The sequence below is a fragment of the Aphelocoma coerulescens genome, chromosome 1 (genome assembly GCF_041296385.1).
Source record: "Aphelocoma coerulescens isolate FSJ_1873_10779 chromosome 1, UR_Acoe_1.0, whole genome shotgun sequence".
In the NCBI taxonomy this organism is placed as follows: Eukaryota; Metazoa; Chordata; class Aves; order Passeriformes; family Corvidae; genus Aphelocoma; species Aphelocoma coerulescens.
Genome location: NC_091013.1, coordinates 119,924,928 through 119,949,954, shown reverse-complemented (window position 1 = coordinate 119,949,954; position 25,027 = coordinate 119,924,928). Strand labels below are relative to the sequence as shown.

At 48.5% G+C, this 25,027-nt stretch overlaps 1 long non-coding RNA gene across 4 annotated transcripts in view; it reads right to left on the bottom strand.

Moving 5' to 3' along the window:
* Nucleotides 1-1,505: 1,505 nt before the first annotated feature.
* The window catches only part of LOC138117059 (uncharacterized), a 70,245-nt gene continuing 46,723 nt past the window's right edge, over nucleotides 1,506-25,027 (bottom strand). For 2 of the 4 annotated variants that reach the window (XR_011154489.1, XR_011154481.1), the window contains 2 exons: nucleotides 4,174-4,305; nucleotides 1,506-3,955 (listed from right to left, as the gene is read on the bottom strand). This is a non-coding gene — a long non-coding RNA (uncharacterized lncRNA). Of the gene's footprint in view, nucleotides 3,956-4,173; nucleotides 4,306-6,896; nucleotides 12,342-15,077; nucleotides 15,999-25,027 lie in introns of those variants that run through there. The other 2 variants (XR_011154491.1, XR_011154490.1) reach the window with 2 other exon arrangements.

Below are 25,027 nucleotides of genomic sequence, written 5' to 3'. Positions count from 1 at the left end.
GTCCAGGAAATCCAAACAACAGACCAGCAAAGGCCAGGGAGCAGAGATAAACCTGTCCCACCTCTCCCCCTGAACCTTCAGACTGGAGCTGAAGCCCCTCCTGGGGCTGATGTGCTGCAGCTGAAGGTGGAAAGGCCAAGTGAAGCCAGTGAGGGTAATTCCAGCCTGGTCCCACTCTGAGGACTCTGGTAAAAATACCCAGAAATGGTTTGTCTGGGGCACACTATCAAGGTTCAAATGCTTTACAACACCAACCAGCACGTGCCAAATAGCAAAAAAAACTTCTAAGGATCTAGGCAAAGACTCAGTAGGAAATAAAGCAGAATGCACCCCACTTCACCCCAAGGGTACCCAAGTGCTCTACAAGTGACCCACAGACAGCGTTGGTGACAGAAATCCGCCTGGAGGGAGCTGCAGCGTCCGCCTGGCAAAGGGCATGAGCTCTGCACTGTGAGGGAGAGCCAGGAATGATTGCTGTGACTGGAGGCTGTGTGGAAAAATCTGCATTGTGAACAGGACCCTTGGATTTCCTGTCTGCAAGGGAAGTACAGAGGGATAAGGTCTGCCCTCGGACGGGAGGCGTAGCTTCGCATTTGCAGTGAGAGTGAGCAGGTCAGCCCCTTATTACTGTGCTTCTTGTTTAACTGGCCTTTGAGGATGGACCTAAATTGATCATTTCCTACTTTTCCATCACTGGAAATCTCATGTTGTATCACTGATCGTGGCCTTAGTGAATGTAGAAGCAGATTTTAGAAAACTTGGCAAAAGAAACTTTTCGATAGCATGAAAAAAAGCTTAGGAGAGGATGCCATGGACAAGACCAGACATGGGTATGTAAAGTGTGTGCGAATACTTGTGTTTGTGCTGCATTCAAGGGGAATTGGATAGGACTGTGGGGAAAAAAAGGATGTGTGGCTTGGAAATGCAGCCTGCTTTCCAAAGAAATCCTGAGTATTGTCTGTGCACGTGTGCGGCCACCTGCACCCTCCCAGAACACTCAGGGTGATGCCTGAGGTTCCCCACTGCGCCCTGGCACCTGTGCTCTGAACAAGCTTGGGCCAGGGGGAGAGGAGATGGGCCACAGCCTCCACAAAGGGCAATGTTCTGCCCCAGGAATGGCCTTTCTTTGCCTTGGATCCATTTAAACCTGGGCACGTTCAGATCAGAACAGGCCCCAAATTCCTCATTACTCCCTGGGATTAAGTGGGGAGGTGAACTGGTCTCTTTCAGAAGTGCTGCCTCCAAATCCTCACCCACACACTGCTCGTCCTTCTCTGCTGCCCACACTTCTCCTTTTGGCCAAGGTCAGAGTAAAACCCCTGTAATCTCTGTGTCAACACCCAGAGCACCTCGAGCACACACTGGCAAAATTACATCACACAGAGGGAGCCACAACTGCTGCTGCTGGAGCTGCAGGGGAGGGCTGGGGTGGGGGAGTGAAGCAGGAATTGGTGAGGATTGTTCTGATATTATCCATGCAATTATTGTATACCAGTTCTCCTTTTTTATTATTTACATAGTCATATTATATGCAAAACGAGTGAAGAAGAGTAAAAACAAATTTGGAAGGGAAATCTGTTAAAATCCCAGTCTGATTCTCAGCAAATGCTTGGAAAGCATCTCTGGTCACAGTGGATGGAACAACAGAGCTCTGTCAAAGGACAAGGATATTTTCATTTGCAACAGACAGATAATGACAATGATTAGTGGATTGCACCAAAGCAGCAATGCCAGACACCCTGGTTGCTAAATTCTAAGAATTAATAATTGTTGCAGACAATGGTCCCATCACATCTTTACTGGGGTTGACCATTGTATATAAGTTACATTTGCCCAAACTGCCAGAGGAGAAACCAAAGAGGGTCATCAGCAAATCTGATTTGGACACGCCAAGACACAAAGAACAAATACATACTTAGGAAATATTTGTTTAGGACACCTTCAGAACTCACTTCCCGGGTGCACTGATGATCCATGCTTCAGCTTGTTACCAGAAAAACCACACCAGCCTAAATCAAACACCCTTCAGAAGCAAACAGCACCAACCAAGGATTGGTCCATGTGAGAAGGAAGATGTGAAAAATTAACTCCCTCAATTTAGCCTAAAGGGAGCTTTTACCCAAAGGTGAGAAGAGAGAGTCTCAGGCTTGTAAATGTATGAATAATTTCATGGCTACTGTTGATTTGGTGTAGGAGGTGCTGGAACACAACCGTGTTGGGTGGCAAAGTGACACAAATGAGGAAGGGACTGCTGTCACTCCAGATGAATAAAATGGTAGTGGCAAATTACTGCTTAGATCCAATTTGCACAATGAAGTACATTTGCTAAAAACCATCTCAAACCTGAATAAAAACCAGAAAGAGAGCAAGACTTTGGGAATGGGAAACCAGTAATCACCTGGATGGGTTTACATTTCAGAGTGAGTTTGACTTATGGCCATAGACCCTTCAGAAGGAAAATTCAAACTCCTGCTCCAAAAGGACACGAGTGTGGAGGGTTTCACAAAGCCTTGGACCCAGTCAGTGTGAGGAAGGGAAGGCTGAGAGGGGATCCCATCAATCCACGCAAATATCCCCTCAATCCACACAAATGGCCCCTCAATCCACACAAATGGCCCCTCAATCCACACAAATGGCCCCAGGGGCTGTCAGAGGATGCTGCCAGACTCTGCTCAGTGGTGCCAGTGACAGGATGAGGAGCAGTGGCCATGAACTGAAACACAACAAGTTCCACCTCAACCTGAGGAAGGATTTCTGTCCATGGAGGGGGCAGAGCCCCGGAACAGCTGCCCAGGAGGGCGTGGAGCCTCCCTCTCTGGAGACATCCCTAAAATCCAAATTCCTGTGTCACTTGCTCCAGGTATCTGGGACCTGTGAGCTGGGCTGGTGAGACATGGGGACAATTCCTGTTCTGGCAAAGGTAGCCTTCAAGCATCACCTTCTAATTCCCTCATCTGGCTCTCGAGAGGCACAGGAGAAGACAAGAGCACATGAAATGCTCCTATTGCCTTTCTCTGGAAAAAAAAAGTTTCTCTTGCTTTTTGTTGCAAACCAAAGCACTCATTTATTCGAAATATCTGTCATTTTATCTCCACTGTTTCTAGGAGAACAGAGAGAGCAGCAGAGGAACAACCCAGCTGACTGCTTCATCAGGAGATGCTGTGAGATGCATAAAAAGAGAATCAGGCTCATGTTCTGTGTCTGCAGAGGCAGATGGGGTCTGGGCTGGCCTAGGGGGAGACACCAGCTGTTACAAACAGTGCTGGGGTCAGCTTCTCTGACATTACATTGCTATGTACCAGCAGATTCTGATTTCTTAGCTGGAGTGCTAAAAGTGCTCAGTCTTTTACAGAACAATGAACAGATAATTAGAGAAACCAGAAGCACTATTAATAAGAGAAGCTTGTTTTAAAAAGAGCTCAGCTCACTTCTGTCAAGCAGCTGACAGCCTCTGCAGATCACTAAATGGGCTTTTTGATGCTGCTCTCTCAAATCCTGCTCCACTTCCTTCAGCCTGACTGACAGTGCAGACTCAATTAACCTTTGATTAGACCAAAGGGTGCCACTGGTTTTATCCTGGGAATCTCTGGCGTGCTGGGAGATGTTCAAAACCCAACATTGTTGCAGGTTTTCTGTTTCCTAAATCACCTCTTGAGATGACAACACTTTTTCCGAGCACATTCTCTGTACTTGCCTCAGAGGCCACCTGGAAAAGGGAACAGTGCAGAGCAAAGTCAGACCCGTCCCGCAGAGCAAAGGGGGGCCCAGATTTCCTGAGCTAAAGCAAAATCCCCGGAGCAAAGGCTGCAGGAAGCATCCCCTCCCTCGTGTGTGTGCAGGCACACGTTCCTGCAGGCGTGCTCTCCCGCTCTGACCAGACACATTTTCGGGAAGCACGGCTCCATTCGCTGCGCGTCTAAATGCACCTTAGGTAGGCAGGGAGTATGAAGTGTGGCTGCAAAAAAAGAGAGAGCATCTTTGAACCAAACACAAACGTGTTACGAAACCTTCTTGGCTTTCCCTGACTGCTACTTCACAGCCAAAAGCTGCAGGAATACTTTTGTTTACAGCCCCACCCCTCCCCAAAAAAGCCCTCATCAGCATTCTGTGCAAGGAAGGGAAAAGCAGCAAAGTTCTCTCTGAGGTGCTTGCTGCCTTTGGTGCTCCACTTACCTTTTTTTAAGAAGCCATACGCAGCTTGCCAGCTTGCTTTTAGCTCCATCTCCTTCTGCTCTTGGTCTGCTGGGTAATTGTCACAGTAAATTTGGTGTAAAAGCAGCCTCGGTGGCACCAGCCGGGCCACAGCTGTGGGAATAACCAGTGGGATGTTAATAAGTACTTGGGGGGGGCCTTTGCATCCATCGTCAGGAAAATGAAGTCTCACGAGAAGAAGAGGGAGAAGCAGCTGAGGTGACATCCATTTGTGCCACCTCATGGGTGATTTCTGGCCCAACCTCCACAGGTTCTGTCTGTGCTCACTCAGGGCGGATCGAACCCGACGTCCAAAGGCGGCACCGAGTGCAGGGACTCGCTCAGGGTGGTCAGTGAGGGATTCCCTGGCCCCACACAGGGCTGAGCAGCCTCCAGGGCCAGTTTTATTGGGTTTCCAGCAGTCTAAGAGCCACTGCCCATTTCTCCACACGCACTGAGAGTGCAAATAGGAGCTGCTTTGAGCCCAAAATGTTCCTAGTGGGAGTTTCAGAGGAGGGACAGTGACTACAAGACACTGTTAGTGTCCCTTAAAAATACAGCCCCTATTAGCTGTTCACAGCCATGTTTAGGAGAGGATTTCCTCTGAGTCTGCTAAACATCAGTGGCTGAGTAGAGAGATAAGGCCTTATTACTCCTCTTTTTATTTTTTGGGAGCAGCATCAGGTCAATTTCACTATGACACAACCGAGAGCCCACATTAAAAGAAATGGGTTTGTGAATATCCAGTTGCTGAAAGGCTGCATCAAGCTATTTCTGCTCACCTTTTGGACTCTGACTCTTTAAAGTTCTCATATTGAAACACTTATTTAAAATGCTGAACACTAAAACCAGAGTTCTTCTTCAGAAAAACACTTCAGCTGTTCCTGCAGGGGGGTGACTCCACCAGCTCAGGAAGCGTTACAAGACTTTGCAAGCCCTCCTTTATGAAGTATTATTTTTATTCTTCTTTTTTTTTTTTTTCCCCCAAAAAAACACAAGCCTGGCAACAGCCTCTGGTGTTCTGAAAGAGTCTGGGGTGGAATTTCACCTCTCCAGCCTCAGCAGTCAGGCAGGGAGTGAGCGACTGACAGATACCTCGTGTCACAACCAACACAGCGCTGTACTAAAGCACTCCTATGAATTTTAAAAAGCCTTTTCCAAAAATCAAGACGGTGGTTTATAGCTAAAAATATATCAATACAAATTAAATATTTGCATGACAAGGGTGACTTTAATTTAAAACCTTTGGCATAATTTAAATCACATCCATGAAAACAGTCATTTGAAGAATGGAATGACTCAGAGCAATTGAGTCTTACAGTTCAGGGTAATTGGAAGGGAATGTCTGGGGCACCACTCCCTGCAGCGATTTTATACCCCTGGAAAAAGCTGATTGTGAGCTCCTTTTAATAAACACTGGAGCAGCTGAGCCCATACTGATATATGATTCTGGAAAGTCATAAATTTCTATTTCCTTAAAATGAAAATGATTTTGCTCTGGTATAGATGGGTTTGGGTTAAAAGCCCCCAAGTGCAATGGAAGGAGGTTTGCAGGATGTTCAGGAGTTCAGCTGAAGGAAACCTGTGAACATGCTCAAGGTCCTGGCTCTTCACTCACCCCCCCCAGGCAAAGAGGGTTTGAGCATCCTGCATTTCCCAGCTGTCTCCTCCATTGCTGGCTCTTCCCTGCAGTCTGGGTGATGCCTTGGGGTGTGCACACCTCGTTTGCTCCCTAGGACTGCCCAAGATCTGCCAGAGCTCTCCGAAAATGTGGGCAGGAGCACCGAGCCCAAATCACAGGCAGGCCTGACCTACCCTTGTTTGCCATAACTGTGCCTTGCAGCCAGCAGACATCCTCCTGAGAGATAACACACATTTATTTGGGGCCAAAAGCTGGGGTTTTAAAAATTGTAAAGCTGTTTTTCTTCACTATAACCCCCCACTGTCACTGCAAAACCCATGCAGTGAATGTGCACGGAATGGAGTAAGAGCCAAGGAGCTGCTGTTGTTAAAATCATCATACACACAATTGTGGGATGTGTGAGAGGCCTGAGAGGGCCCTGCTCGAGCTTGCTGTGTCTCAAGAATAAATTTAGTGGGTTTATATTCCTCAGCCAGACATGAGAGGGTTTTTTGCCCTTTCCTCCTACCTGACAAGCTCCTGAGTGCCTGGGGAGAAGCAGGATGGGAACCTGCACCCGGTACCACCACTACAGAGGGGCTTTCTCCTGATTTCCCTCTCTCCCCTGTGGCCAGAGCATCATCTCCCCACCCCTGGCCTCCCACGGCTTGATAGGATTTAGGAGGAACACCCAGCTTTAGGATGGAACTGAGCACAAAGACTCAGAGGAACACCCAGATTTAGGATCTGAGCTGAGCACAAAGACTCAGAGGAACACCCAGATTTAGGATTTGAGCTGAGCACAGAGGCTGAGAGGAACCAGCACCCTCTGACAGTGCAGGAGGTGGAACACAAGGCACAGCACGTTGCTGTATCCCAAGGAATAACCCAGACTCTTCAGGATGCAAATCAGGCAAGAAAAGAACATCATGTTCCTGTCAGAACTTTGTCTGCAGAGTGTGGGACTGCAAGGGGTTATAATTATTTAACATTTTGATTTCAATTTCCCCGGGTGGTGAAGGCCTTTCTGCCCGAGCAGCTGCTGCAGCTCCACGGCACATTCACACAGCAAATTTCAACTCACCAGCAGCTGAGGAGTCACAGGCTTGTCATAAATGTGCTCATCTGCTTGCCAGTCTCTGCATGCACTCAGGAACACGAGGCTGGGGTTTGTGCAGACCATTGACATACACACAGTGTGTGCCTGCATTTTCCAGCTCCTCAGTGGCTCCTCATGCTCCAGACCACTCAGCATCTTTGTGGCCTCCACTGGACTCCAGTAGCTCCTTGTCTTTTGATCTTGTTAATTATGCTGCAGCTTCCATACAACCCAAGGAAAAAGGAAAAAAGAAAACCTAACCCCCTCCCTAAATAAAAATATCTTCACTTCTCAGAGCTGACAGCTGCCCTCCACAGCTCTCTGTTGGCCACGTTCCCTCTCTGCTCCCGTGGATGTTGGGCTGCCCTGATTGCTTGGGAAGAGGAAGGGTCAGAGCTGCCTCACCTGGCTCCAGGATGTGGCCAGGAGGAGCCAGGTGCTGGCTGTGAAATGGCAGGGGAAGGAAAGCTGCTGGTATTTCCAGAAGTGAACAAAGTGAACGTCTGTCAGTGAGCACCTCACAATCCCTTCCACTAAAAGACTTGCCCTGCAGCTGAAGACAGCTTTGTGGGATGGTTGTGCCTGGTTGTGCCTTTCCTGATGTCACACAGTAAACACAGCACCAGCTGAGTGCTTTGGGTCACAAAGGAATTTTGCATCCTTTGAACAGGACAGAAAGCTGAAAATGTGACTATTACTACTTCATCTTCGGGAGTTTAGGCATTTATAAGGTTATTCCTTCCTTTCCTGTGAATATCCTTCCATTTCTATATGCTTCCCTTATTCCCTCCCTGCCCTGGCCAGTGGGAAGCTCCAGACGTGGCTGCATTTTGGGATTTCGGGATTTACTGCCTACATAACCTTTATAAGCCTCCCAGGCTTGCTGAACACCCAACATTTTCAAAAGAAGGACAACTTCTGTTTTTCCTTTTTGCTAAATGCTGAGACTCAGATTTGACAAATAATCTTTTCCAAGGAAGCAGTTGGCCATTGGAAAAGCCACATTTCTTCTCAGTGACAGCACATCACTTGGAGAAAGACCAATACAAATCCATATGCAGATTATGCAGCAGGTTTGGCCCATGTTGGCCTCTGAATTTGCTGACCCAGCCACCCACTTATTGGAAGTGACATCTAAACATTCTGCAAATTTTCAGCTTTCTGGTTGTCTATTTAGACTTTTTTTTTTTTGGTGTAAGATGTGCCCTTGAGAGCAACCAGGAGACAAAAGGAAAAAACACAACACATGAAATAAAAATGCTGCTGTTGCTTGATCAGCTCTATTTTGTTCTTGCATGGGCACAGATGTGCTGCAGCTCTGCAGCCTTGTTTATGTGCAAAAGCAAATAAATACCTGCTTGTTAATGGGGAAATGCTGCTAATTTTAGACTGAAAACTCTCAGAATCCGCAGCCCCAAAATCCCTGCACGTGAGGGGGCTGAGAAACAGAGGCTCAGCTGCACAAGCCTTGCAGAATTCCCAAATATCTGTGAATTTTGACACTCATGTGGGCTGTGTCATGAAGATATTTATTTGAAATGCCACCTGTAGGAGTCTGAACGACACACAGAGTTTTAAAGCCAAAGAGTGATCAGCCTAAAGCAGTTTGGAGAAAAAGAAATATCCTGCCATGTTTTTCACCTCTGATTGTGGCAGGTCAAAGGCTGAACTCACTGTATGAAGTGGGGCACTGTCCAAATTTTTGCTTCTTTTTTGTGCTGTTCCCTTTTTTGGCTAAGGGATGCTGGACAGAGCAAAAAGACAATGAAGGGATTTTAGAAAGATCACACACGTATCTGTCAAAAAATAATGAAAGGCGAATTCAGAGTTTTTTGGGGAAAATCAAAAATCTTTTTGTGTTCGTATGTCACAATTGCAAAAGAATTAGGAAAGCAAAAGGATCTGACAATAGTCTGGAGATCCTTATCAGGATGATAAAAATGCGCCAGATTAGCTCATTTTTTCCAGCTGTTAATTAAGTATCTACAATTTCATGTGCTGGGACAAAGCTTTGACCCAAGAAACATGGATGCAGTCAAAAGCAGACCCGGTAAAATGAAGACACAAGTCTGACAAGAATCCATTCCCCTCCTACAGAAGTCAGGAAGGGGACTCAGGATGGAGGTGGCATCGTGGGCTGATTCCACATTTACAGCAGCTGACCTGATTTCCCGAGGTCACACTGTAAATGGATTCAGGCAGGAGGTGCTGAGGGCTGCCCTCAAGGACTGGGGCTCCAGTCTGGGGGTGTACTGGGAACGAGGGGAGGCAGGGCACACGTTCTGGGGGGTCTGGTGAGATGTGAGGTAAAACATCACTTAATGGCCACTCATGGAGGAACTGGAGAGAACCCAGAGCTCCCTCAGAATTGCTCTCTTCTGGTTTTCTACCCCAGCCCAGAGCAGAGCTGACATTTTCCTTTCAAAGCCCAAGATGCTGTTGCAAGCACAATGTCTGACAGGTCAGTGCTGATCTCTGATGTCAGAGAGGGAGCCCCACAATTGTGGGGCAGCCCTTTGCACCCCCATGGAGATTATTTCACTCACATGTGAAATAATCACGTCTGGAAATCAGAAATCCAGCTGCTCCCACCCCTGGCAACAGCAGGGCTGGATACTGCACCTCGTGGGACAAACAGGGACATTTTGCATTTCCCTCTTTTCTGTGTCTTTTCAGATATTCTGGAGCATGGAACCCCCAAACCTCCTGCTGATTCTGTGGATTTTCTAATCACTGAAAGTCACCTGCAGTCAGGAGACTGGAAGCACAGAACTGAAGTAGAGACTGTGAGCCTGAAGCGTAGAGACTGAAATAAAGGCTCTAAACCCATAAACCCCAGAAATCAGACATTTTCTTGCTTTACCTAAATAAGAATGATGGGGAAACCTAGAGGGGTTTGGTTGATTGGAGCTCCCTCAGGGTAAACAATGCTTGAAAAAGAACTTTGAACCCCTAAATGATGTTGAGGTCTGTCCAAAAGGAATGTGACCTTCCCGGGTCAGGCAGCTCCTGCCAGGGATCACTGAGGCCTCCCATGAGACACTTGAATCTTATTACTGGGTACAGGATTAGTGCAATGAATCTTCTGCAGTGTTTTAAGGTTATAGAGATCTTTTTATATTTACATAGCAGTGCCTGCTTCATGCCAGAGAGGATTATCTATTCTACGTGAGTAGCAAGGAACTGAGGTGGCTTAAAAAACAGCCTTAAATCAAAATAAACACTGAGTCATTAAAATGCTACAATGAATTAAGAAATTATTTGCTTAAATACATTGACTTTTGTGGTTTACTAAATCAAGAGCTGTTGTAGTCTCCACGGAAAAAACAAGCTCCATTTGTCAACCTTTGTATTTATGTGCAAAAATATTGGAAAGGGACCAGAACACTGTCTGCCTGTAAATCAGCTTTTTCTCATTCTGGACTTCTACAAATTAAATACATTATTTTGACACCTTTAGCATTTATCCAGGTAACGAGTCCTGCACATTCCTTACTCAGCCATAAATTCAGGATAACACAGCTGAAGGCAGATCCATTTCCAACAGGGAGTGCTTGGGCTGCTGGGACCAGGAGGTCTGGTCAGAGCAGACCTTGTGATGCCACGGCCAAAGATGTTACCATGATCAGCCTGCTCTGGGAACCTCTGGAAGGAGCACAGCTCTTCCCTTGGGACTCTGTCCCTCGGGAACTGCAGGGCTTTCCAAGCTGTTCCTGCTCTTCCCTGCTCTCTCCTCACCAGCAGGGCTCCTGCTCCACAGGGATCAGGGCTGGTGTCTCATTCTCAGTCAATCCATCATCCTGAGCACTGATCAGGGCTCTTTTTTCACTCTTCTCCCTGTTCCCTTTAATTTCTGTCTTAGCGCATGTGTGACTACATTTGTCACATCAAAGCTACTACACAGGAGCTCCTGAGGCAGGGCCCGAGGCTGTTCCTGAAAGCTGGAGCCTGCAGTCTGAAATAAAGCTGCCTGCATGTGTGGATCCATCTGCACAGGCTGAGTATTCCCAGCTTTATCCAGCACAGACCATGGGAAAGCAGGGAGACAGAGGCACCTGGTGCTGCTTCCCCTGCAATGCACTCTGCGGGGAAACACCTTTCAAACACTGCCTAAAATGGGACCCAGGCATTATTTCTGCCTCAGGCTGCACTGGTCCTCTCTGCCCACACAGCCCTGCCCACACAGCCCTGCTCTCTGGGGACTCTTAGATTTCCAAGTGTTGAATGCACATTTGCCCACAGCTTCCACTATAAAAGGGACTAAGCCCCATCCTGAGGCTGTTTAGGTTAGGACTGAAAAAGCCACAGAGCTTTTCTTGGCGTAGGTTACAGTGTGGGGAAAAGGCGTTGTTCAGCACCCTGTGACAAAAACATTAGCCTCATTTGCTTCACTAATTACAAACAAAGAGCTGTACCTGATAGAAATCATCAGGTTATTAATTAGGGAGTGGAAATGTGTTTCATAGCACAGGCTTTGCTGCCTGCTAAGCTGAAGGAACTGGGCACTGTGCATGAGAAGACTAGAGTCTGCATTCTTATTAATTGCAGCTTTTATAGGAGCACTCAGACAATGCATTGGAATAATTATTTCCCATGAAGCAGCATTTAGCATGCTTCTCACTTTTGTTTCTGTGCTAGGAAAGCTCCCTGACAGCAGGCAACCAGAGCTCCTCACAGCAGCACTTCTCTGAAACAGAAGGAATTATTTTTGAAAGGGTAGTTGGAGGAGGAAACTCTCCCCTCCTTTTGTGTTTTGAGGCCCACTCAGCAAACATTTAGCCACATGTTTGAGCCCATCCTTGCACGGGCTGCTCTTGGAGTGTGAAAGGGGGCTCTCATGGTTAAACTGTGGTGGGCCCAGCTCCTGGAATCCCCTCTGTGTCTCCTGGAGATGTCCTGCAGAGCGGAGACGGGAGCAGTGGGATTTGCGTGCTGATGAGTGCATCATTAAGGTGTGCACACGGGAGCCGGAGCTGGCTGCGCTCCTGGAAGCGGTAATGACCTTCATCACAAGGTGGCACCGAGCCCGGGGAGGCACCAAGGGACAGGGACAAGCACGAGGTACAAGCTGACACGAGGTACAAGCTCACACGAGGTACAAGCTCACACGAGGTAGCCAGGAAATCCACCAGCTGGGTGTTCGGAGCTCGATTCCAAACTCCAGGCTGTGGAAAAACAAGCTTCAGGGGCTCATCTCTGTGGAAGCCCAGCGAGAAGGGAGTTCAGGTCATTAGAGAAGGCAGCAGGAAGGAGGCTCTGCCTGCTGCCATCTGGGTCCTCACAGGAGGTTTGGATTTCTTCCCAGGGTTACTGTGTCCAGGTTGCCTCTTTTCCCTCTGTTGGACTAGGAGCCAACGTTGGAATTAATTTGGGCTTCGCTGCCAGTGAACAGTGCAGAGTCCTGTGGTGCTGCTGCTTCACCGGCAGGGAATAAACTGTGCTGGAGGCTTGGGCTTGCAAATAAACCCCCAGCCCAGCAAAGACCCCACTGGGCAGGGAGAGGGAGCTGGCACCCACAGCCCCTCCCAAAATCATAGGTGTGGGAGTAGAGAACTCCTGACAATTCCCCAGGGCATGGCTGGAGATTGCCACTCACCATCCTCACTCTGGCGTTTCATGGCTGTTTGAGCAGGCTCTGCCAGGCTCTTCCTGCTGGTCTCCAGCATCCTAGAGCAGGTTCCTGCCTCTCCAGCTGTGCAGAGGTGTTGCCTCCTCTGCTTGTGGAGCTCCTTCATTTCTGACTGTTGCTCTTTCCTTTCCCACTTTGAATTCAGTGATACCTTTCCCAGGCCAATTTAACAGCTCCAGGTGGAACCCAGCACAATGGAAAAGCAGCTGAATTAATAACTTACAGCCCAATTTCCTCATTTCCATACTGTGATCTAGGTGAGCTAAGAAAATAATCCCCACAGCTGCATATATTTTTTAAGCACATGGTAAGATTAGAGCTCCTTTTCTTGCCCCTTCCATGTACAGAACGTTGAGCTGGAATATTCTATAAATGATCAAGGGCCTAGGAGCAGGGAAGAATGGCAGCCAGGAGAGCAGCAGTAGTGCCAGCAAGCTGGGATTCCAAACAAGTTGCAAGCCCTTCTCAGCTCCCAGGTGGCTAAAAGTGTTTCCCTCACCAGATCCACCGGAGGAAGGGAGGAGACTTGCTTGGCACCTCGGGTCCTGCATTAGGGAATGTTTGTGTGGCTGCATGAACTCACTCAAGTGGTTACTGAGGCACTTTGGAGTATCCGTGGAAGATGAAAGCCTGAAGTGCCAGCTGTGCAGAATTCAAAGGGAAGGTTCAGCTCAGGGTGCGCTTCCCAGCTCGGGTACAGCTGTGGCTTCTCAAAGGATTTGATTTCAGAAAAAGAGCAAAATAAGTCTTTGATATCTTCCCCTTTTCAAAGCATGGTGTTCACATCTCTTCATCTTCTCCCGTTTGTCTAAAGGGGGCTGTAAAACCAGTCTGCATTTTAAAGCCCCCTCGTTGGCTTGGGGTTTTTCACGGAGCGTTTCCTTTGGGTGGGTCCTGTTTGTTCTATTTCACTTCCCAAAACATGGCCTCACCAGCACTGAGGGGATGGCAAGAAGGCTCCTCGGCTCATGTTTGATTCCAATTCCCTCCACATCTGCACGTCCAATAAAAACATGTCTATTGTTTGAGGGTTGCAACAAGAAATTAACCCTGGGGATATGAAACTCAGTTGCAGGTCAATGCTGAATCATTTCAGGAAGACGCTTTTGCTTTAGTTATTGCAAACAAAATGCTGTGCAGGATTTTAATGTCTCCTCTTGTGTCTTTTTTGTTATTTATGGTTAGGAGCAGGTTGAACTCACCCTGTTGCTCTCTGCCTCAGTGGCAGCTCTGACAAATACACCTGGAAGTTGATGGCAAGCATGGCATAACTTAAAGCCATTTGGTTCAGTTGTGGAAAGTTGCACCCCTAGCTGTGCCATCCACAAAGGAAATATTTCCCCTCAGGCTGTTTCTCCACCTAGAATGTTAAACTGTGTGTCCAGATGAAAAATGCTTTTGCCATAAAGCTGTAAGCCCTCCAAGCAGTGTTTTCACTGCTGTGTGCAGAGAGCAGCAAAGGGAGAACAGTAACATCCCACCAAGGGCCTTTGGCCAGCAACAGAGAGACACTGAGAGCTGAATCCTCATTTTCATCCCCGATTACTCCAGGAACGGGACCAAAAGCTCCCTGTCCCTTCTGCTGGGAGCAGAAGGGCACAGCGGAGGAAGAACTGTCAAAGCCAGTGCTCAGTAACACAGCCTGCAATTATCCCTCCCCATTTCCAGCCACCTGCATCTCAGGGGTTTCTTAATCTGCAGGTTGTGATTGGGACCTCCTTTCTGTCTCTCAGAGAGGGGCTGCTGCTTCCTGCCTGCACTCTGCAAGTCACAGCCTGTGGGTGAGCGTCACCCCTTGGGGCCTTTGTGACAAAGTGCTGCTTTCTGCTCACCCTGACAGGCCACTGGTGCTTCCCTTGGGCCAGTGCTGGGCTTTGTGTGTGCAGAAGCAGGGAATAATGACTCCTTATTTCCCCTCTCCCTGCTGCTCAGAATTTCTGATCCCTTTGGAACTGCCTGGTTTCCAAGCTGAAGTGTCCTGCTCTGTTCAGTGGCTCCTTCCTGAGGAGCCCCCCCATGCTCCCAGCACCTCCCTCTGCAGGAACTCACACCTTCTGATCAACGAATCAATCTGATTACACAGAAACTCCTTCCTTTTTTAAAACACCCCTGTGCTCACACACCTCACAGCTTCAACATCATACCCTACTTACACCCTTTGCTTACTTATACAGATACACATCACTCTACTTACGCATTTTCTTACTTGCTTATAGTTTTTACAGCTTCTACATACCCCAGCACTTACACATTGTACCTACTTACACATTGTACCTACTCTTACAGGCTGCTCTACCTATACATTTACAACCTTCACATAGCACAGTCCATACACATTTTGCAACTGCTGGGCACGAGACCTCACATTGCTGGATTGGTTTCTCTGTTCTGTCCATGAGCTCCACACACACTTTTCTGATAACAGGATTGGTTTTAATCCAGTGCAGCACAGTCCCTTTTATCTGTTCCTTGCTGCCTTGCTATTCAGTTTTTCAGCCTCTCCTTTCCCAATTCTTTCCCAATTCAGCACAGTTTACCTCTCAGTCCTTGAGGAATTCCTGAGGGCTCTAACAGGTGGGGCTCCTGATCCAGGCAAGCAGCATCGAGATGATGGCAGCAACAAAACCCATCCAGTGCTCAGCAGCCAAGTTAGTCCAGGAAATCCAAACAACAAGCCAGCAAAGGCCAGGGAGCAGAGATAAACCTGTCCCACCTCTCCCCCTGAACCTTCAGACTGGAGCTGAAGCCCCTCCTGGGGCTGATGTGCTGCAGCTGAAGGTGGAAAGGCCAAGTGAGGCTGGTGAGGGTCATTCCAGCCTGGTCCCACTCTGAGGGCTCTGGTAAAAATACCCAGAAATGGTTTGTCTGGGGCACACTATCAAGGTTCAAATGCTTCTCAACATCCCTTCACCTGCTCCTTTCCATGCTCCTGAGGAGGTGGGGCTGGCAGGGGTGGCACACGACATTCCAAGCACCAGGTGACCCCGGCACTCTCACGGTGACACAGTGATGTCACCTATTTCCTTCTCCCCGCCTTCCTAAGTGGTTCCTAAAGGCCACAGCTGAGCCATAAATTGACTTTCTCAGCACATTTCACGCGGTGATTCCAAGATGATTTCCCAGCTTGTTCCAGCTGATGGCTGTGCACTTGTGCACGGCTCTGTAGGCACAGAAAACACGTGGGAAGAGGGGGAACGTGTCCGATAAAGCTGGGTTTTGCATCTTCCCTGCCGCTCCTGTCACACACCTCTCGGTCAATAGCACAGAGGGTTGCAATTATCTGGCACATAAGCGTTGACATGGCTGTGAAAGTACTTGGATGAGGGAAAAGCCACCCTGGCCTGCCAGGAGGACAAATGCAGAGCTGGGGAAGCCCAGAAATGATCATGACCAATGTCAGCAGTGCTGTGATGGGAGCTGGGGAGGCAGGAGAAGGCCTGGGCTCTCTGGATGGAGGGGCAGAGCCTCAGCCCTTCATGGAAAACACGGAAGGACAGGGGAGGTTTGTTGCTGCCTGGGGAGGATCCCAAATCCAGCCCGGTGACTGAGAATTAAAATCAAAAAGCGAAAGGGAATTCCGAAGCTGAGGCTGGGAGAAAGGCAGGACGCGGACGAGCGCGTTCGCTGCAGGAGGGTGCCTTTCCCAGGGGTGGAAAATGCTGAATTCTCAGGGACAGGATGGGCTGAAACAGAGAACACAGCAAAGCCCAGCTCAACAAGGACATCCCCGCTTCAGCACAGACAGAAAACCGGGCAGCAGCCTCCGACGGAGTGGCTGTGCCTGTGGGTGCAGGGCCACAGCTCCCAGCCACGCTGAGGACACACAAACCCGCCGGCCGGGCTTAAAGCCAGCAGAAGGAACAAACTGGCATCTCAGAAAACTGGGGTAAGCAGGGCAGGTTTAGGGGGGAAAAGAAGAATTTAAGGAGTGTTTGGAATCAAAAAAGGCAAGTGTTCCGTGTGTGCTGGTGTGGCTGGGATGGAGGTGAATTCTGGCTTGGGCTTTGTGCTGACAAAGACTCCGTCCCCGTCAGGACTGGGCCTCCTGCAGACAGCATTAATTTAAACACTGTAAAGAATTGCTTCTTCAATTGATTGGCCCCAAAACCCACAAAGGAAAAGCCATTCTTGATTTAGTTTCAAGCAGAGTATGTGACCTGATTCAAGATGCAGCCCCTGAACTTTTTCTCGGCAAAGGAGGCCATAAACTATTCAAATCTGACCTTTTTGGAGGCTGAAAAGTCAAAACACAAATCCACGATAATAACATTTAACTTAAAAATGGAATTACAATCCGGGGGGGGAAAAAGAGGATTGAGAAGCCATTAAGAGGAACCACTGAAAAGGTAAAATGTTTGCAGGTAACCTAAAGACCACTTCAGGACATCACGATATTCCAGTCTGGAAATAACATTTAGTAAAGGTTTTCAGAGGGGAAAAAACCCACCCCAAATGCATCCCTAGCAGGAATGATTCACAGTTTGGGGAAGGAATTTAAAAACTGTTTTGGAGTTTTATCAGTGTTTGGGAAGTGATTAATTAATGATTTCTTGGCATTCAGCATGAGAGATTCCAGAGAAGCTCTGGAGTTTTCAACCTTCCCACGAGGGCCACGGTGTGAGCAGGGTGAGGCACTGAGTGCCTGCAGCCAGGAGAAGATCCCACAGGGATTCAGACACACAGCTGATCCCTGTTCCCCAAGGTGGCCTCGAGGCCAGAGCAAGAGACAGGGATGTATGCAAAGACATTCGAAATACAGAGATTAATCCTGGACAGGAGAAATTCAGGAATTTCAGAGAAAATCTCCAAACCCCTCCAATTTCTGTGTTGGTGAATTAGTCAGAGCAAGGATAAAACCAATTCTGTATGTGAATAAATGGGTACTGGGCACATGTTCCTCTGGCTTGTGTGCAGGGAGGGAATGCCTCGTGAATTTGTGAGATTCTTTTCAAATTAGCAATAACTGTAATACCAGATAACAAAACACAGACGGCTTTTTGTCTTTTTTGTTTTTTTTTTTAGTTGGCTGGCAGAGAGGCTGAATTTCTGCACATTTCTGATTTAATTTGGAACTGTTTCTAAAACAGCTCAGCATTTTAGAACTGCCCCAGAGTACACCAAGCTGGCAACAAAACCCTGACACATCACAAGCAAACATATGTCTGCTCTGAAAAACACAGCCCACATCTTCCCAAATGCAGCACTGGAGGGATGGCAGTGTCTGTTGGGAAACACAAACAATAGAAAATACACTTCAGCACTTGGAGTTTTTAAAGTTCTTTTTGTGATAAACTTAGAATTCATCACCAATTTCAACCTCTCCCTTTTTTTTCCCCCACCAGCTGCACTATCTAATTATTTAGTTTGACTATTTTTTGCTTTATTTATTGCTTTATTTTTGATTTTATTCTCTTTATATGTCTGAAGCTCTCTTCTGGTCTTTGCTTATTCCAGGGGCTTGGAAAATTCCCGTTGTTGGCGAACTTTCCTGACGGTTTTTTTTTTTTCATTTCTCCAAAGAGACTACAGATTGCAGCAGACTCATTGTTTTAATTTGTGGCTCCTGTAATTCCAAATTAAACCTAAGTAGACTATTTCATCAGGGGAAAACAAGAACATTGCTCAAAAAAAAAAAAAAGCCAAAAGAATAATGGCAAACCCAACAAATAGTTTCGTAAGGGGCTTTGAGTGTTTATTCCAATGTGTTCTGATTGTGCCTAAGAGCAGTAAAACGTAAATTAAATTAGTGCTCAAGCTTATCATTAGGAAACAAGCCCTTTTTTTTTCAAGACAAGGAGAAAACACCATAAATTAAGGCCAATGTGGGTTAGGCCCCCACGTTACATAAGCCCCTAATCCACATTAAAACCCTTTTAGTAACATATGGGCCATAATAATTTCCCGTGCTCTTTACTCCTTAAGCATAACAAGCTGTTAACTGAGAGCCTTGCACTGGCACTGGGAGCTCCTGGGAGGGCCAAGGCTGGAATTTTCCCATCAGGATCATTAGGGCCCATCAGGGAGTCTGGGAATCGCAGTTCCCAGTATCAGTGTTGGGGCATCGGGAGTGGGGAATCCAAACCACAGCCGTGGCATCGTGGGGTCACACATGGTTTGGGTTGGGAGGGACATTGAAGATCATCCATCCCGCCCCCTGCCATGGGCAGGGACATCTCCCACTGTCCCAGGCTGCTCCAAGCCCCAATGTCCAGCCTGGCCTTGGACACTGCCAGGGATCCAGGGGCAGCCACAGCTTCTCTGGGCACCCAGGGAGCAATTCCTTCTCAATCTCCCATCCATCCCTGCCCTCTGGCAGTGGGAAGCCATTCCCTGTGTCCTGTCCCTCCATGCCTTGTCCCAAGTCCCTCTGCAGCTCTCCTGGAGCCCCTTTAGGCCCTGCCAGGGGCTCTGAGCTCTCCCTGGAGCCTTCTCCTCTCCAGGTGAGCACCCCCAGCTCTCCCAGCCTGGCTCCAGAGCAGAGGGGCTCCAGCCCTGGAGCAGCTCCAGGGACTCCTCTGGGCTCTCTCCAGCAGCTCCAGGTCCTTGTGCTGCTGGCCCCGGGGCTGGGGCAGCTCTGCAGGTGGGGTCTCACCTGAGGGGGCAGAAGGGCAGAATCCCCCTCCCCTGCTGCCCATGGGCACACAGGAACATTCAGGGGGTTGCTGCCTTCCTCTGGGTTTTAAAATAAAAATGCATTTTGTGAGAGTGCTCTTGGAGCATCCAACAGCAGGTTTAGATTTATTTCCTTTAGAACACAACCTTTGTTTTACAAACAATACTTCAGGAGAGAGTACCCAATTAATTGCTCACTTTGTAAGCATTCAGGAAGTAATGAATTTGCAGGAGTGTGGAAAAACAAAGCAATATTCATGCTTTGTGTAATCCCACTAATGATGGGAGCAGGTTTCAGTTCTCCCCTGTTCTACTCTTCAGAACACACATTCTCCTTCCATTGATTCTTTTGCACCTCTCAGACCTTCTCTCGTGGCCAAGCAGGCTCTTAAAAACAGCCTCTCATTAAGGCAGAGCTATCTTGAGGCTCAGACCGATGGAGGAACCACTGCTCCTAACCAACGCCCAGGGTTCACTTTAAATGCTGAAATATTTGAGAGTGCAGCTTGAACAAGGCATTTTTTTTTCTCAAGCTCTTCAGGGAAATCGAGGGACGTCACTGAAAGATTTCATGTGTCCCTGCAGGGAGGAGAGTCCAGCTCTTTGCCCTGTGTTCTATAAAAGTGCTCTGGAAACACAGAATGGGAGCTCCACACTGAAATGTTGAGCTCTGCGGAGAAGATGGGGCCTTTTTATTCGCCCACAAAGGGCCAGGCCCACCTACAGGGCTGCACAAACCAGAATAATGGTCATGCTTAAAAAAAGCAAGTATAGGCCAGAACCTGGCATTAACAACCCTCTGAAAGCTGCTGCACTGACTGCAATCCAGACAAAAGAGATGAAATCTGGTCACGCCGGTGAGGAAGGGGAGAGGCCTCCAGCACAACGCTGATTTTTGCCCTTTATTGGTATTTAGCTCTTCTAAAGGCAAGCTGAAGGTTTAAAAGCCATTTTTTAAAACAGGAAATGATTCATCCCCCCCCTCCCAACAATATGTTCTAATCTTGTTCACTTCACTGAGAACATGGTGACACATTGGGAAGGACTGCGTGGCGATGGCTTTCCTGAATGGAAAGGAAATGTCAAACAGGATTTTTCTGCAGGCACATGTGACATTTTCCTGCTCTCCTCCAGCAGAAAAAGCAGTAAATTCCCAGGTGCCAGCCTTGGCCACCTCTTCGCAGGAATGCTGGGTTCCCCTCGTATCACCTTGAGCAGGGAGCTCGTGTTCCTCCTTTCCAAAGTATAAACTCAGCCTCAGCTGATGCAAAATTCTGGCCAGAGGGTCTTCTTTATGTATCAGGAATTACTCACACACAAAAAAGGCCTTTTTGGCTTTTTATTTCCCCTCTGAGGAGGTCTCCAGCACCCTCTTCCCTTCCTCTGTCGCCATAGGGCTCCCTGTGGGAACACAGCTCTCCCTACAGAAACATCAGGTGCCCCCAATGAAGGTCCATACTCTGTAAAACCCCATTCTCCTTTTCCTTCCATCCCCTGGTTGTCTCTGAAAAAAACCTCTGAGAGAACCAAATGGAAGGAGGCAAAGTTTTGCCACCACATGGCCAGGGGATGATCAGATGCTGCAGAAACGAGACATCTGAATAAAAGTAGGATACATAACCATAGAGAGCCCTCAGCATGAGAAGTCTTTTGGGGGGTTAAAAGAAGCTTTATCTTTGCTCTGAAGTGGTTTACAAGAGCAGCCTTTAGGCTACAAAACAGATAAACTATCTAGGAAATGCTTAATTCTGAAGAGAACTAATAAAAATTGAGCTCTCCAACAAGTACATTTTCCTATGAGAAGACAATCCCAAACAGCTCTGCTTGGGAAGCTTTTTAATGAGCATGTGCCAAATCCTACTCCTAAATCCTAAATCACTCCTCCTCTCAGCATGGAAGGAAAAGAGCTGGCTGGAGCAAGCCCAGTATTCCCTGTTCCCTGAGCACACAGAGCCAGGGAGCGGAGATTCCCGGCTGGGGATCCCAGCCATGCAGGAGGCTCCTGGGGCTGGCACATTGGCCAAGCAGATGTGTTATCCCTGTTTGGGGAGCACTGCTGCCCTCTGCAACCAGTCTGAACCAATTAACCCTTGCCCAGGGCTTGGAAAGAGCTCTGCCACAGGGGCTGCCTTGTCCCTGCTGCGGCCACCAGCCCGGTGGCCAGCCCGTGTTGGCAGGCACAGATGGGGGTGGACATGTGTTCCCTCATCCCCAGAGCCCGGCTGTGTCCCGGGAGGGCTGCAGGAGGAGGGTGGGGGGCACAGCCCCAGCCCGGCACCCCCTCCCTCGGCACGGCACTCCCAGGCTGTTCTCCTGGCCCCTCTCCTCAGCTGGGAGTGCAGGGAGGGAGAGCAGCCTCAGGCTGGCAGTGCCCGGGGAGCACCGGGAGCCGCACGTGGGTGAGGGATTTCTGGCTCTGATGTGCATTCCTTGGCCTGTGATCCTGCCCTGAAGTATCTGTACCTACTAAACCCAACTGACTGCATTTGCTGGAGACTCCTGAGTAACTCAGATTCTGCCTGGACTTTGGAGCAGCAGGTTTTTATTTCTCCCACCTCACTATTTCAAGGTAATATATTGATATATTGATCCCACCCAGGTGTGTTGGCCGTACCTGCTTCCTTTGGGAGAGGGACTGCTTCACAAAGAGTCAGCATGAGTCACCTGCACAGCCCAGAACTGCCCACTTAGAGGGTGCCCAGCCTGGGAGAGCACACACAGACCTACAACCCACCTCCATACCCCAGAACTGCCCATTCAGAGGGTGCCCACCCTGGCAGAGCACACACAACAGGCCTACAGGAAGCCAGCAAAGCCAAATAACAAGTCTGGATTTCAAAAGTCACAAACCTGGCACTGCACAGGGCCCAGCTGCCATCTCAACACATCAAAAAGACGTAATTGAAACGACAACAAGTAATTATGACATGAAGATAAAACACGGTTTAATGAAGGCGGATCTGCTGGAAGTTCAGCTCTAAGCAACGTCATTGCCTGAAGCGAATTCTGGTGGTGTCCATCTGTAACACCCTTCCCTCCCACCCTTTCCTCCTGTCAGCAACTCTTCCCTCCCCTCAGACACTTCCAACGGAGATAACTGGAATGAATGAAACACCCCAAATTGTTATGATAACACGGTTCAGCAGCAGTGGGATATTTCACTGATTTTTCTGCCTGCACAGGGAGAACAATTCTGTTCAAGGACTCACAGGAGCAGAAAACTGAAGATAATGAGAATTTTGTGTACTCTAGTCACTCAGTGCCTTTGAATTATCATAATACAATTAAATGACCCTTCTTACCCTCTTTTACCCCCCTCAATTCTCAGCACAGCATTTAACACTTTCAGTCATTGTAAGAATGTCTGGTTTCTTTCTAACAGAAAAGATGTTGAAATTGTGACAGTGATACCACTAACAATTAACATTTCTTTTTCAACGAAATGCTGTTCATCACCTTATCCCTGAAAACCTTTAAATGTTAGTCAAGTTTATTTTAAGGGTGGATTTGGAAAAACCACCCCTTGTGCGGTGCCTAAATGGGGGTCTCTGAGTGTGGCCAAGGCAAAATAAAGATAATAAAGAATAGAAATCATAAAATGGCACCTTCTATCAATGCCTCTCTGCAGAGGGTGCTCCTGTCAACCGCACCTGAGGACTTCCCCAGTTCACCTGAACTGATGTCACTGTCTGAGGTGTCAGCACAACATCCTGCACTGGGTGCTCTGGATAACCACCCTCAGAGGTGTGTTAAGAAGTTGGATTTGCCAGCCTGTCTCTTTTGTGGCAAGCCCCACGTAAGGCTGAGCAAGATCTGCTGGGACAGGAGTGTGGCTGTGCCAGGGCAGCTGTGGTTTCCTCTGGGTGTCCCTGGCTGAGGGTTGCAGCCAAGGGAAAGGCTGAGCCTGAAGCTGGGGGCATCTCTTGTGGCTGCTGCTTGGCTAATTGGGGTGCCTGATTTCTGATTCACCTCCCAGCCTTCTCCTGCAGGGAAACAGGGGCACCCCAAAAAGCCCAGAACAGGCTCCTACCTGGGACTGTCTCCTGGAAGAACAGAACCTAGAGCCAGGGTGCATGTCTGGCTCTCAGCAAGGTCCTTTTTGGGAGCTGCGGGCTCTGTGGCACTGGGATGACTTTGCCATCTGCACCAGGGTCATTATTAATTTCACCAAACCTCAGTATAGCTCCAGCCCCTCTCTGGAAGCATCGTTAGCAGGTCTCTAATGAGCTACAAGTAACCCCACTACAAACAGCCAAGGTCTTCCAATTAAGCAAGTGCAGGATAACAGCAAAGCACGTTTTACTGGAGTTATGTGGGAAATGGCAAAGTTTTGTCATTGTCTTCATGTCTTGCAATGCCTCTGACATCCCAGTATTCTAAAATAAATTCTCTGTTGGAGTATTTTGAGCCTCTGCCCCCTGCAACGGGAATTTCAGCAGGCTGACAAAGCAGGAATTAAATCTCACCTCTATGGCACGTGGCTGGAGAGTGCTTCTGTGCAAGAAAATATTTCTTTTGACGTTTTTGGTGGAAGGGACACGTTTGGGTTTGTTCTGCAGGTATTTCACACAAGGGCAAAGTGCTGCCATACCCACAGAGTTCAGGGGGCTTACAAGGCCCTTTTCTACCTGTGAAGACACAGTTCTGTGCTGCTACAGCACCCAGAGTCCCTCTGCCACCAGCAGGACCCGGGGTATGTTTGTGTCAGCAGAAAGCTTTCCTTTCTCGCATTGCTTAGGGTTAAACCAGCCTGAGCTGGTTGCAAAGTCCCAGGCTGTTATGGCTGGCAGGTTATTCAGCCACCAACACCGGGAGTCCTGCAGTGATTGCACTGGGAAAGGAATGGTTTTTGAGACAATACACTCAACTTCCCTTAAGATCATGGAACGGTTTGGGTTGGAGGGGACCTGGAAGATTATGGAGTCCCACCCCTGCCATGCCAGGGACGCCTCCCACTGTCCCAGGCTGCTCCAAGCCCCAGTGTCCAGCCTGGCCTTGGGCACTGCCAGGGATCCAGGGGCAGCCACAGCTGCTCTGGGAATTCCATTCCAGCCCCTCCGCACCCTCCCAGGGAACAATTCCTTCCCAATATCCCATCCATCCCTGCCCTCTGGCAGTGGGAAGCCATTCCCTGTGTCCTGTCCCTCCATGCCTTGTCCCCAGTCCCTCTGGAGCTCTCCTGGAGCCCCTTCAGGCACTGGGAGGCTGCAATGACGTCTCCCCAAACCTTCCGCAGGACGAAGATGGACCAAGAGGGTGAAGAAGGCACTTTACAAATGGATCAAACGAGGAGCTGCTACAAAAGCCACAAAAGCATCTCTGGGTGCTGTGTGTGAGCACGACGGCCGTGGCACAAACAGAACTGAAAGCCCAGCCATGTTTATCTCCCTGGCACCACAAAGTTGGGCAGCAAATGATGTTTGCCTCCCCATAAGGGCACACCACAACCAGCCTCTGCCCCGGGGCACACACGAGAACATCGCGTGGGCAACGCTTCGAACCTCTGAGAGCAGAAAGCACCGGCTGTGGGCACACATTCTGCTCCTCCTGTGCACCATGCCAGCCTGTGAGGAGGGGAGGAGATTGGGGTACCAGAACGGGCAGAGTCTGGGAGGGAGGTGGGCAGGAATACGCTCCGGCAGGAAAACCACACCCCCTGAGTAGCCAGATGGAAGCAGGCCTGCTAAATTCGTGCTCTGGAACAGGAATGCACAATTCAAAGAAATATTTGTTAGATTGGTTTGGTGTTTCATAACCTTGGGGAAATATGGACATTTTTCTCCTGGAAATGGCCAGGCTGCTTCTTGTTAACTTTTCCAGAAAGAAGAAGACAAAACCTAAATTTATTCAAGCCCTAAGAAATTGCATTTAGAAT